Genomic DNA, 13334 nt, shown 5'->3' on the forward strand with positions numbered 1-13334 from the left:
ATAACTCAGTATTTGAATGCAAAGCATATCCTCACATACCTAAAAAAAAAAGGCACAAGCTGGATCCCAAATCAGTACAATTTATCATGCCTGGATATTGTCAAGACAGTAAGGAATGCAAACTTTGGGACACCACAAAGAAAGCTCATAAAATCAAGAGATGTTTTGTTCTAAGAAACAGCACCACCTAAAATAAAGCTGAAATGATCACCAGAACAAACTTTTTACGTTGTACAGTATATGCCAGTAGCTGAATGCTTGTCTGAGTTAGAGGCTGACAATACAGATATCTACATTCAACAACAAAGTAGAAGATCTAAGAGAAAAAACAACAAGGGAAAACCACCCAAGTGATATTCCGAAGAGTTAGCAAATATCACATGCTGCAAACCACAAAATATCCATGAAGCAAAGTCAAGCAACTATTGGGAAGATTGGAAATCAGCAATAGAAATAGGAGTTGGCATTCCGGAATTACAACATTACATGGACTATAGTCAACAGGCCAAACCACAGCAAAACAGTCAATAATATATAGATCTTCTGTGAAAATCTGAATGCAGACAGAACCATTGCCCGTTTTAAAGCCCGTGTCATCGCAAAGGGATATACACAGAAATGGACTGATTACCGTGAGATTTTCTGTCCTGTGGCGAGGAACAGTACACTTTGCGCTTAGTCATTGTCATATCATATTTTATTGCTACAACAATTAAACTTTGACTCAGCATTCTTGAATGGAGAATTGCTAGAAGAGATTTACATGAAACCTCCCAAACACTACTGTGAAAATATGTTCCAAAGGGAGAAGTGTGTTTACTAAAAAAAGCTTTGTATGGCTTAAAGCAAAGTAATCATTGTTGGTACATTAAGCTAAATGCTGTACTACTTGAAATTGACTTTGTACGTTCAAAGACTGATCATTGTCTCTACCACAAGTACATAGAGCAGAATTTGTTCATCATTGTAGTATTATGTGGGGATGTAGTTCATATCCTGGCTGCCGGGATGCCAGCGCTCAGAATACCGGTGCCAGAATCCTGACACCAGTCAAAATCCCTCTGATAAGTATTGGGGTTAGGGGGAAAGTTAGGCATTAGGCACTAGGGGGAGGGTTAGGGTTAGGCTACAGGGGGGAAGGGTTAGCTTTAGGCTGCTGGGAGGGTTAGGTTTAGAGGTAGGGGAAGGGTTAGGGTTAGGATACTTACCTGCAGTTGTCGGTATCCTAACTACATCCCATCTATGATATCTCCTGCATTACATGATTGATGAATGGCCCTAACACCTAAATACAAAATTAGGTGAAAATTTTAATTTTCACTAGAGATGAGCGGGTTCGGATCTCAGAGAACCGAACCCACCTGAATTTTGCAGATCCGAGTCGGATCCAAGACTAGCTCGGATTTTCCCACCTGACTCAGATCTCAAAGTGAGGCAAAACTTCATCATCCCGCTATCGGATTCTCTAAGGTTCCCTGCGCTCGCTGCCATTTTCATTCCGGCTGTGGAGAGTGAAGAGGAAGCAAGGGAGGGGCTGTGCTCTTGTTGTCCATAGCGTCTGTGCTGTTGCTGTGCATAGGGCCTGGCTGCTGTTGTCACTTGTCATAGGGGCTGGCTGCTTAATGTCCATAGGGGCAGGCTGGCTGTTGTCCATAGAGGCTGGCTGTTGTCCATAGGGGCTGGCTGGCTGTTGTCCATAGGGGATGGCTGGCTGTATTCCATAGGGGCTGGCTGGGTTGTGCTGTTGTCCATAAGGGCTGTGTTGTTGTCTATACTCTATAGGAGCTGTGCTGCATTCAGAGGAGGGGGGCTTCAGTGGCACCTGTGTCACTGCAGTCCATAAAGGTGTGCTGCTCTGTTGTCCAGGGGGTGCTCTGACCATCAGGGGTGCTCTCCCCCCAATGCAAAAAAAAAAGAATAAAAGTGATATTTTTTCTGTGTGTGTGTGTGTATGTGCGCGTTAGCTGCACTTATCAAAAATGTAGCTGCGCAGGGGTGCTGCCCATGTCGTCTATCAAGGGGTGGCTGCCTCGTTCAGGGTGCTCTCCCCCCCCCAGTGTAAAATAATAAAAAAATAATAATAAAAGTGTTTTTTTTCTGTGTGTGTGCTTGGTAGCCACACTTATTAACAATGTAGCTGCACAGGGGTGCTGCCTGTGTCATTTATCAAAAGGCTGTTGCCTCATTCGGGGGTGCTCTCCCCCCAGTGTAAAAAAAATAAATTTATAAAAGTGTTTTTTTTTCTGTGTATGTGTGCGCGCATTAGCCACACTTATCAGCAACGTAGCTGCGCAGGGGTGCTGCCTGTGTCGTTTATCAAGGGGCTGCTGTGTCCATCCAGGAGCTGCTGTGTCCATCCAGGGGCTGCTGTGTCCATCCAGGGGCTGCTGTGTCCATCCACGGGTTGTTGTGTCCATGCAGGGGCTGCTGTGTCCATCCAGGGGCTGCTGTGTCCATCCAGGGCCTGTGGCTGCAGGGGTGTATTCGTAAAAAATATTGTCACACTGTAAGTGGTAGCGCAGTGTATTATTCTTTTCTTATTCATAAAAAAATCTTGTAAGTGGAAACTTCACAATTTTGCAATTTAATAACACAGCAATAAAACAATGCAACTTTTCACTTCATTCCTCAATTATGAATAAATGATTAGTCTACTCTACACGCCGACTACAAGACCACAACAAAGTGCTAAATAACGTGCATTATATATTAAACATAATGACATCACAAACACCTCAGCTGAGATTCACATAAACATTTTCAAAAGGTAAAATTATAGGATATGGTTTAAAAAATGGAATAAAGCAGCTAAAACTGCATTCTCTGATTATAGTGAATTTCAGTGAGGCTAAGGGGCAACTCCATGCAACCGTATTCCAGAGTGCAGCTGCTCCTCCTGTAGCCCAGGTCAGAAGATGTGTAGGGGGTGTGGTGATGATATGGACTAAAATGGAGCTCACATCCACTAAAGTGGACAATGAATCCCCAATCTAACAGGGAGCGCAGCTGTAATTTATACACAACACAGGATGGGATGCCGATATAGGCTTGGGGGATGGTATAGTCTGGGGTGATGTATACATCATCTTCTTCACACTATAATAATTTGTCCTTGCTGGACTCCACCATTACAGGTGCCTCTGTAATTTTTGCATGTAATTGACAGTAAAGGTCTTTCCTGTAGAATTTGTAGTTCATTTTGATAGTCATCATCTTTCCACATTTTGGGGAAGTAGTCTCAGGCCAATCACTGACAAGATTCCTGGCTGTTTTATGTAAGGGCCTCCAAATTGCCTCTTTTTCCTGCCAATAGTTCTTTACATCTCTTCAGATCTCTGGAGCTCATTCAGACCCACTCGCTAGATGTGTTTGCTCGCACCCAGCGTATGCAAATCCTGCGCACGCCCAGCAATTCAGGCGATCGCACGGCAAGGCATTAGCATGGCCATTATGTCTTGGCATGCGATCACTTTGTGTATGCAGACGTCCACCAGCCATTCATAAGACGCCCACTTGCACACGTCATCACCTGGAAGTGCATGTCAAGCACCATCGGATGCGATCGCAGCACTTGAGGTTGACTATACCCTGCCACAAACACTGTGATGACTTCAGTGTGTATTTCAACCAGGTGACATTTACAATGACACTACCTGTTAATTATGCATGCCTCTGAAACGGCTTTGAGACACTCAGGCATTCCTGTGTTTGCACCTCCACTCCCCCGTTTCTAGTGGCCTGCCCCTGGTACCACCCACAAATGACTTGACCTGTCACTCATTCAGCTGGGCTGTCTACGCTGTGCAAGCGAACATTTCCTGATGTCTCGCAGTGGTTCTCGCATGCGCATTGCGATGCGTACGAATGTGCAGAAAGCAACAATCGTCCAGCTACGAGCAAACGCATCCTAGCGAGCGGGTCTGAATCAGCTCCTGTGTCCGTTGGGAAGACAAAACAATGTCTTCATCCCTTCTGGGATGAAAATCCACTCACAGCAGCAGGCATGGTGCTCAAGAATTCTCAAGAAAGACACAATGTAAGACTTAAACCTTAAGGGGCTTAAGGAATATCAATCAGACGCGAAAAGACTTTTTGCCAACATCGCTGGTTTTCCATGCGAAAAAGTATCGCTTATCCGCGTATTCAATTAGAAATCGGCAAAAACAGCACCCGGCAAAACGCAAACAGGCAAAAAGTGCTGTCAGATTTGGGAAAATTAGCCTGACACCCTCGAAAAGATGCACAGACATTGGGGATCACTATAGATACCCCCGAATAGGCCTGCTGAAGGAATTTGGGGTACTTAAATGCTCTCAATAGCTGCTAATTAGCGTCTTTGCACAAGTGGTGAAGAATAGCATTTAGCAGGTTTTTTGGTGAAATAACTAGTTCCAGCAAATTTGGGGTACATGAAAATGGGTGCCGGCATGGTTAAAAATCGCAAAGGTGAGGTTTTAAAAAAACGTGAAAAACGCACCTCCAGCAAGCACCTGCAATAAAACATAAACCTCCTCATACTTGCAGACCACCCCAAAGTCTATTTTGTTAGTTTTTAAGTTTGTACCCCAACTTTGGGGACCTGTCCTAAGGGTGCAGGGTGGTTTCCCTACCTTTGCACTCCAAAACCGCAATTCTGCACTTTTTTTCGACAGCTATTCATAGGCAACACTTTTCCGCCGGGTACATTGCATTGCGTTTCCGTACCGGCGAAAAGTCGCCACAATTGAATTTGGGGATAAATTACCGCTGGCGAAATGATGTCACCAGTGAAACTTTTTCACCGAAAATGGCTTTTCACTGCTAATTGAATATGGCCCTAATTCTGAATATTGCATTTGATCTGTTCCGCTTGTCCACATATCTGTCACAGATTCTGTGCTGGTTAAGTGGACAGTGGGTACAATGGCAGTTTGAAGGCCACTAACTAACTATGTTTTTTTTAATGTCCCTGTACAGGTTGGGAAAAAGTTTCAAGTGGAATCTTTGCAAAGGATTATTTAACAGTCAATTGTTTTGGAAAGCACTCTTCCTGGCCCCCTTCTTGGATGAAAATTCACTGCTAGCAGCAGAAGCAGGCGCAGGATTCTCAAGAAAGACACAACGTAAGACCTTAAATCTTAAATCTTGCATTTGCTCTGTTCCGCTTGTCCACATATCTGTGCTGGTTAAGTGGAAGTTTGGAGGCCATTAACTATGTTTTTTTTAATGTCCCTGTACAGGTTGGGATATGCTTTTCATGTGGAAACTTTGCAAAGGATTATTTAACAGTCAATTGTTATGGAAATAACTACTAGAAGTCTTCCTGGTCCCCTTCTGGGATGAAAAAAGTCCACTCCCAGCAGCAGCAGCAGGCATGGCGCTCAAGGATTCTTGTGGGGCAAGGACTGATGTGAATGTGAAAGAGTAAAATTTTTTTTGTAAATGCCAACCCTCCTCCCCTTCCCCCTCATAAATTTACTACGGAATAAAAAAATTAAATTAAATTAACTACCAATCAACCCTTCCTGTCCCTGCCTTCAGCTACATACATACTGTACTCCAACTCCCTCAGGCCTCTCTTGAATAATAAAAACATTTGTTTCCTGATGTGCCGTGTTGGAAGTTGAACAGCCACGTTTGTGCTGCCCACTGCTGCCGCTTAGCTTAGTCAGCCAGCTAGCTTGGTGCAAATTTTAGGCCTAAACTGGATGAAAACAATATAGTGAGCTGTGAAGTGGTCGAAATTGACTGGAAACGAGTGGATATAAATGTTGTTGAGGTTAATAATACTGTAGGAACAAAAACAGGCCCAAATTATGTGATTTTAGCTATTTTAGATTTTTTTAGAAGAAATACAAAAGCAAAAAAACAAAACATGGAAGGGGCGGTTTTGGCAAAACCAATCCAGATCCAAAACCAGAGGAGATACAGATCCAAAAGCAAAACATGGGGGTCAGCGCACATCTCTAATTTTCACCTGCTTATGCATAAATTAAGTGATGATGAATAGGCCCCAATGTGTGTTAGCATATGCAGCCATCAGTTGGACAAGTAGAAAGCAACCCAATGTAGCCCCATTCACTAAGCGGAGTACATGGCACTTACAGAAGCAGCTAAGGAAGCATTATGAGCCTTTGGGCCTGATTAAGACCCGTTCGCTAGGATGCGATTGCATGCAGCCGTCAGCAGCCAAAGTATACAAATCCCGCGATCAATAGCCAGACATTAGTAAGCCCACTATGTCTTGCCGTGCGATTGCGGTATGTATTTAGACGCCCACCAGCCTGACACAAGATGCCCACTTTCCCTTAGTAACATACGTCATCTCCATGAAGTGTATTAAACAATCGGTAACACTGAGTAACATCGGACCCATACACAGCACTTGTGGCTGACCGTACCCTACTGCAAGCACTGCGAGTGCTGCTGTGTGTAATTCAGCCATGTGACATGTATGCTGATGCTGTGTCTTAATTATGCACACCCCTGAACCGGTGTTCAGATGCACAGACACGCCTGCATTCGCACCAACACCTCCCCCCCCCGTTTCCATCAACCACCCCCTGTCACCACCCACAAACGGCACGTCCTGTCACTCATTCTAGTGCAACGTCTATGTACAGGGTGCGAACACTTCGCAATCGCATGGATTGGTTCATGCACGCGCACTGCGTCCTATATGCATGTGCAGATTGCTAACATCGACAGGCTACATGCGAACGCAGCCTAGTGAATGGGTCTGAATCAGGCCCTTTGTGCGAATTAACTCTCTTGGATCAAGAAGAAACTATCAACATGGAATGTGACCACAAAGGTGCAATTGCAATTGATCTGTACTGCAGCATCACAGCCACACCAAGCACAATGTTATTAGACACCACTTCATCCGTGAGCTAGTGGAGTGGAGCTATTAGTGTTACCTTTGTAGCAAGTGAAGATACTCCTGCCGATATGTTCACAACGGGTCTAAGGGGGTCATTCAGACCCACTCGTGAGCGGCAGTACACTCGCAAGCGGGTCAATGTTCCCCCACTGCGCATGCGCACGATGGAGGGAGCTCCGTCGTGCGCATGCGCGAGACCCAGCGAGCGACGGGCTCTCCATCACTCCAGGTCTCACACCAAAGGGGGCGTGCTGTCGATGTTGATTGACAGCACGCCCCCTTTGGTGGCTGCCAGATGGAGGCGTTCCCATGGGAATGCCTACCATCTGAAGCCGGCCCCACTGACATCACTAGTGATGTCAGTGGAAGTTATTTTGGCTCTGATAGAGCCAAAATCACTCCAGGGCTTGCGGCAGCGAGACCGTACCGCAGGGTCTCGTCGCAAGCCCGATGGTCGCGATGGTCAAGACCATCGCGACCATCATCATGGACGCTCGCTATAGATGTGGGTGGTCACCCACAGCTATAAGAGCGTCCAGGAGGACACTCCATTTTCATGGAGGAGGGCCCTGATTCAGAGCGAGCGCTCTGGTCAGAGCATTCAGCTCTGAATCAGGCCCCAAGGTCTATGGGAGCACCTAATTAGCGGGACCGCGTCCTCCTATCTATGCTGTGCCATCGCAGTAGTATCGAGCACTACGCATAGATCTCACTCGGGACTCCCGCTAGTATATACAGTAGCGTGTACCTCTGCTGCCTCTCTCTGCTGTTTTGCCCTGATGAAACCGGACATCCGGTGAAATGTGCATAGGCAACTGCACTTACTGTGTCTCTCTATGTGAAAATTGAAAAATGAATGTGTTAGTTTAATGTCAGTATATGTTACAAATATCATATGGTGAATGTAATGTACTGGCACAGTGTGGAGTACTAACCGGCTTCATATGCGAGTCTCAGTCCCACGTGAGCATCCGTATGCAGACTGCAGAACTATTCTCACTGCAGTAACAGCAGAGAGAGGCAGCAGAGGGACACGCTATATACTAGCGGGAGTCCCGAGTGAGATCTATGCGTAGTGCTCGATACTACTGCGATGGCACAGCATAGATAGGAGGACGCGGTCCCGCTAATTAGGTGCTCCCATAGCCGCTTGAATAAACGGCAGCTAGTGATACACCCACACACTGTGCCTTATATTAGCCATCCGTGCATAACAGGAGGCTTTATTATAAATTATACATTATAGTCATATTTTACACGCTATAAAATTTGTCTGAAGAATGTACAAACAGCATTGAGTAAATAGGAGATATCCCCATGAATGAGATGATTGCAACATTGTTACCTGAGACAGCTGAGATTTTATAAGCAGCATAATAATCTTGGGGCAACTGCTACATTTGTGAAGGGAGTACAGGTTGTTACTCCAGTTAAATATGATAATAATATTATTCTAAAGGAAATACAATCATTAACGGGGTTCTCCTCATCTAAGTTGAAGCACAACATATTGATATATAACACATAACCAATATGAATTAAGACACAAATAAGAGACACAGAAGCTATTATTTTTATACCACTTTATTTCCAATCTTTTCACTACTCTATTGAATTTTAAAAAACATTTTTTTTATTTATATATAGTCAATAAAAGTTAAGTTTTATAAACATTATTATCATAGCCTTACATTAATGATTCCCGGTGTGCACCATTTATTTTCACCTTTCTTCTAAATCAAAGAATCTCTGCTTTTGATTTTTTTGCCTTTTTCATTAGAGGTATACGTAAGTATACAGTGAGATAGGTAGCACCCAAGTATCTCATATGAAATAATATATACTAAAAGATTTTGTACCTTAGGACGTAAATCAATAAATCCTATTAACAATAGTGGACATGAAAGAGACAAGGGAACCTTTTTTCTTGTAAACAAGTAGCTATATACATCAAGAGAAATGTAAATTGTGTGCGGAACAACCCCCATTGTATTTCGAGATTCTGTTTAGCCCAGAATTGGACAAGATTGTGACTACCTTGGCAGCTTCCAAGACGGCATTCTTACCCTCTGCATCTGCTACAAAGCTTAGGATGTCATCCTTTCGGTCCTTTCATCCCCAGAGAAAAGCTAAAGGTCAGTCCTTTCCACGGCAGTCGGCATCCACTAAGACCTCCAAGCCTAGGACCAAACAGACCTGGGCTACAAGACGTCCACCTCCCACCTCAGCATGATGGGGTAGGCCTCTCCCTGGGGGCTCCCAGAAATTCTTCACCGCCATCTACAAGTAACCATTGCCTTTCTACAAATGCACAGTTGCTAATCAACTGGAAAAAGTCTTCTCTGATCCCTTCTCAAAGAATGGTAGATCTGGGAGCCTTTGGATTCTCAAGCTCAGAAAATCTTCCTGACAGCAGACAAAATCTCTGTATTACAGCATTGAGTGCGCAGATTACTCCACAGTTGCCGAGTGTCAATTCACTCTGCAATGTAGACCTTGGGATCCATGGTGTCCACCTTCGGCATGGTGGAGTTCGCTCAGTTTCACTCCAGGCCCCTACAACACCTGATCCTCTCCAGGTGGAATGGGTTGCCTCATCTGCTAAAATCCCAGATGATGGGCTTCTCTCAGGAGGTTCGCCTGTCCCTATCCTTTTGGCTACAGACGTCCTACTTAAACAAGGGTCACCCCTTTTGGATCCCAGACTGGACACTCCTCACCATGGACACAAGCCTCCGTGGGTGGGGATCAGTGACTGACCAGCACTCCTTCAAGGGATGCTGGACTCCAGCCAATGCGATCTTACCAAGCAACATCCTGGAACTCTGAGCCATTTACAAAGCCCTAATCCCTCACTCTGGCTCAGGATATTCTTCCGGGCAAGCCAGTACAAGTACAGTCTGACAATGCCATGGCAGTAGCCTATCTCAATCACCAAGGAGACACTCAAAGTCGGTCAGCAATGGCAGAAGTGTCCCACATTCTCACATGGGCCGAACGCCATCTCCCAGCCATCTCCGCAGTGTTCATCCTGAGGATTCTCAATTGGGAGGCGGATTTCCTAAGCCATAACGACGTGCATGCAGGGGAGTGGTCTCTCAATCCAGAAGTCTTTCAGCTCCTGGTGGAAAATTGGGGTCTACCAGATGTGGACCTCATGGCCTCATGACACAACCACAAGCTTCCATTGTACAGGGTCAGGATGAGGGATCCTGACGCACCCTTCATGGATGCATTATCTGTGAAGTGGACATTCCATTTGGTGTACCTCTTTCCTCCAGTCTCCCTTCTGACTCGAGTTCTTCGGAAGTTGAAGCAGGAAGGGAGCATGGTCCTGTTGGTAGCTCCGGCTTGGCCCAGATGCCATTGGTACTCTGATCTTCAAAGTCATAGATGTTCCTCTCCAACTTCCTCTATGACCAGACCTGTTGTCTGGTCTATGACCAGACCTGTCACTGTCTATATCCGGACCTGCCCATATGTCTTTAATGGCTTGGCTCTTGAGACATGCCTCCTAAGATCTAAAGGGTTTTCTAGCTCCGTGGTCCAGAATATGCTCAGAGCGTGTAAACCAGCCTGTGTCAGGATTTATCACAGGGTGTGGCATACATATTTTCAGTGGTATGCTACTAGAAACTATGACCCTCAGGTTTTTAGGGTTTCTAGAATCCTTGCCTTTCTTCAAGCTGGATTGGATCTCAGACTCTGCCTAGCCTCTCTGAATGTGCACGTCTCTGCTCTGTCCATCTGGTTTCATCACAGAATTGTTCCTCTACAAGATGTTCACACCTTCTTGCAAGTTGTTCTACAAATACAACCTCCCTTTGTCCCTCCAGTGGCTCCGTGAGATTTGTCAGTGGTTCTCCACGCACTTCAGGAACCTCCATTCGAACCCCTGGATTCAGTAGATGTCAAATGGCACACTGCGAATACTGTTTCTTCTGGCTATAGGGTATCAGATTTAGGGGCGCTTTCCTGATTCTCCCCATTTCTAATCTTTCATCCGGACAGGGCTGTTCTTCAAATGCACCCTGGATTTCTTCCCAAGGTGGTCTATCATTTCCACCACAATGAGGAAATTGTGGTTCCGGCCTTTCAATCGCCAGACCTTTCGGCAGGTGAGACCTCTTTAGATGTGGTCTGTGCTCTGAGGATCTACATGGACCGTACTAGTGCCATCAGGAAATCGGACTCCATCTTTGTCCTTTATGGATTCCACAAGAAGGGATGGCCAGCTAACAAATAGACTCTGGCCAGATGGCTTCGCATGACTATCTCACAGGCTTACACACAGACTGGCCTTTCTGTGCCGGCTACAGTATCTGCTCATTCTACTCGCTCTGTGGGTCCCTCAAGGGCAGCCCGCCGTGGTGCATTTGCTGAACAACTATGCAATATGGCCACGTGGTCTTCTGTCCACACATTTCTTAGGTTCTGTGCCTTTGATACATTTGACTCTCAGGATGCTTCCTTCGGGCACCGGGTTCTCCTCTCAGCTCAGGGGCGTCCCTGCCCTTGAACTACTGCTTTGGGACATCTCCATTGTCTCCCTGTGGAGCCCTATGGACCCTGAAAAAGAAAATGAGAGTTATGGTAAAACATACCCTTGTTAACTCTCTTTCTTTGAAGTCCTTAGGGTCCACAGGGCATCCGTCCTGATGCACCTGGCTTCTATGGGTTTCTTTTATTGGTAACTTGTTTCCCTCTCTGTGTGAGAGTGTGATTCCTCAGTGTACCAGTCTTCCTTCTCTCCTATCCTGCTCCTGCCTTGAGCTTGTTAACAAAACTGAGTTGCCTTCAGGCTGTGGGCGGGGTATAAGGGGAAGGACTGGAGCATCCTGGGATTGAAATAAATCTTTGCTGTTGGTGTCCGGTCCTCCAAGTACCATCTACACTCCATTATCTCCCTGTGGACCCTATGGACTTCGAAGAAAGAGAGTTAACAAGGGTAAGTTTACCATAACTCTCCTTTTGAGTTACAGGAAATTTACCATATGTCTATGTGATGAGGTAAATATGTTTACAGTAGCTGGAGACAGTCTGTATCAAGGTGGGGTGTTAGAGAGAAGTGCGCTCCAGCACTATCTCCTGCTCCTGTACAGACAGTTACTTTTAGCAAGATGGCCGTCAAATAAGCCCTTACTGAGTATGCCCCATGCTGTCTCTGAGATAGAGAGAGGTCTTTGTACATGTATGAAACTCAGATGTGTCCACATACATCTTACCTCCAAGCGCCAAGCAACTCTGTAATGCCGTGTGTTTATTCGCAAAGCATATGCGGAATGCCTATATTCTATGTGCAACTGCGTGTGTATCTGCATGTACATACAGCATGATTGAGCAGATATGTCTACAGATATATCTGCCATCGGCTGTGCAGCACAGCCCAAGCGATATGTCTGTGAACGACATTGTTCACAAACATATCACTGGTACACACTTGCCTGACGCACACATGATATATTGGCCGATCAATTGATCGGCCAATATATCTGCCAGTGTGTACCCAGCATTACGTCCTTATCACATTTTGTGGGGGCCTTTTATTCTACACCAATAGGACATATCAACAGTAAATAGGTAAATTGTATCTTCTGCATCAACTTTTATTGCTTTGGGACAATAAACAGATTTAGATGGTCATAATTGTTTTTCTACTTACAGCACTTGATAAAAGTAAAAAAAAGGTAAGGCACATTGGTAAATGTAGACCTTATATAGTATCTCTTGATTGACAGCAATACCAAAAATAAGAATTGCTTAAGCAATAAGACAACGGAAAAGCATGTTCATGCTCTTAGCAGCTCGCACAATTCAGCAACAACAGGTTTAGAAGCTGCTAGATATTCCGATTGCTTATTTCCTCTTTTCGAATGATGCTACTTTATCTTGACATTTTTATTATGCCGTGTTCAGTGCTTCTTTTTTGAATTTTCCATAATGTTAATCGCATTGCTATTTGTGACTATATTGCGAAGGGAAAATGCAAATAATAAATGTATTTTAAACACTTTAAAATATATTAGTACTCTGTATTCACAACTTACCAACACAGAAAAAATACACCTCACACATTGATTGATCTTTAACCAGCCTTATTAATGTCTTAACAAAATTATGCATTCTTCTAAAGACAAACTATTTATGTAAATGTTAACTAATAAATAATGCACATGCATAATTGTAATAATGATGATAGAGTAATATGTCACATATAATACATTGTCAGCCTGATTTTCTATACTTGCACGGTTTTTATGCGGTCATTTTCCTTTAGATGTGCCCATTCCTGCTGTTTGGCTTTATATTCGCTTTTAAGTAACAAAAAAGAATCAAGCCTAAATGTATCAGTACAGATAAAAGACAAAATCAATAATTTGAAGAGTCCTAAATCTTATTAGAATAGCATTCCCAGTGTGTTATTTCACAGCTTCAAAAATCAATCAGATTAGCCGCATGCTTAAATATAAAT

This window comes from Taudactylus pleione, unplaced genomic scaffold (genome assembly GCF_031769625.1).
Source record: "Taudactylus pleione unplaced genomic scaffold, aTauple2 ptg000183l, whole genome shotgun sequence".
Lineage (NCBI taxonomy): Eukaryota > Metazoa > Chordata > Amphibia > Anura > Myobatrachidae > Taudactylus > Taudactylus pleione.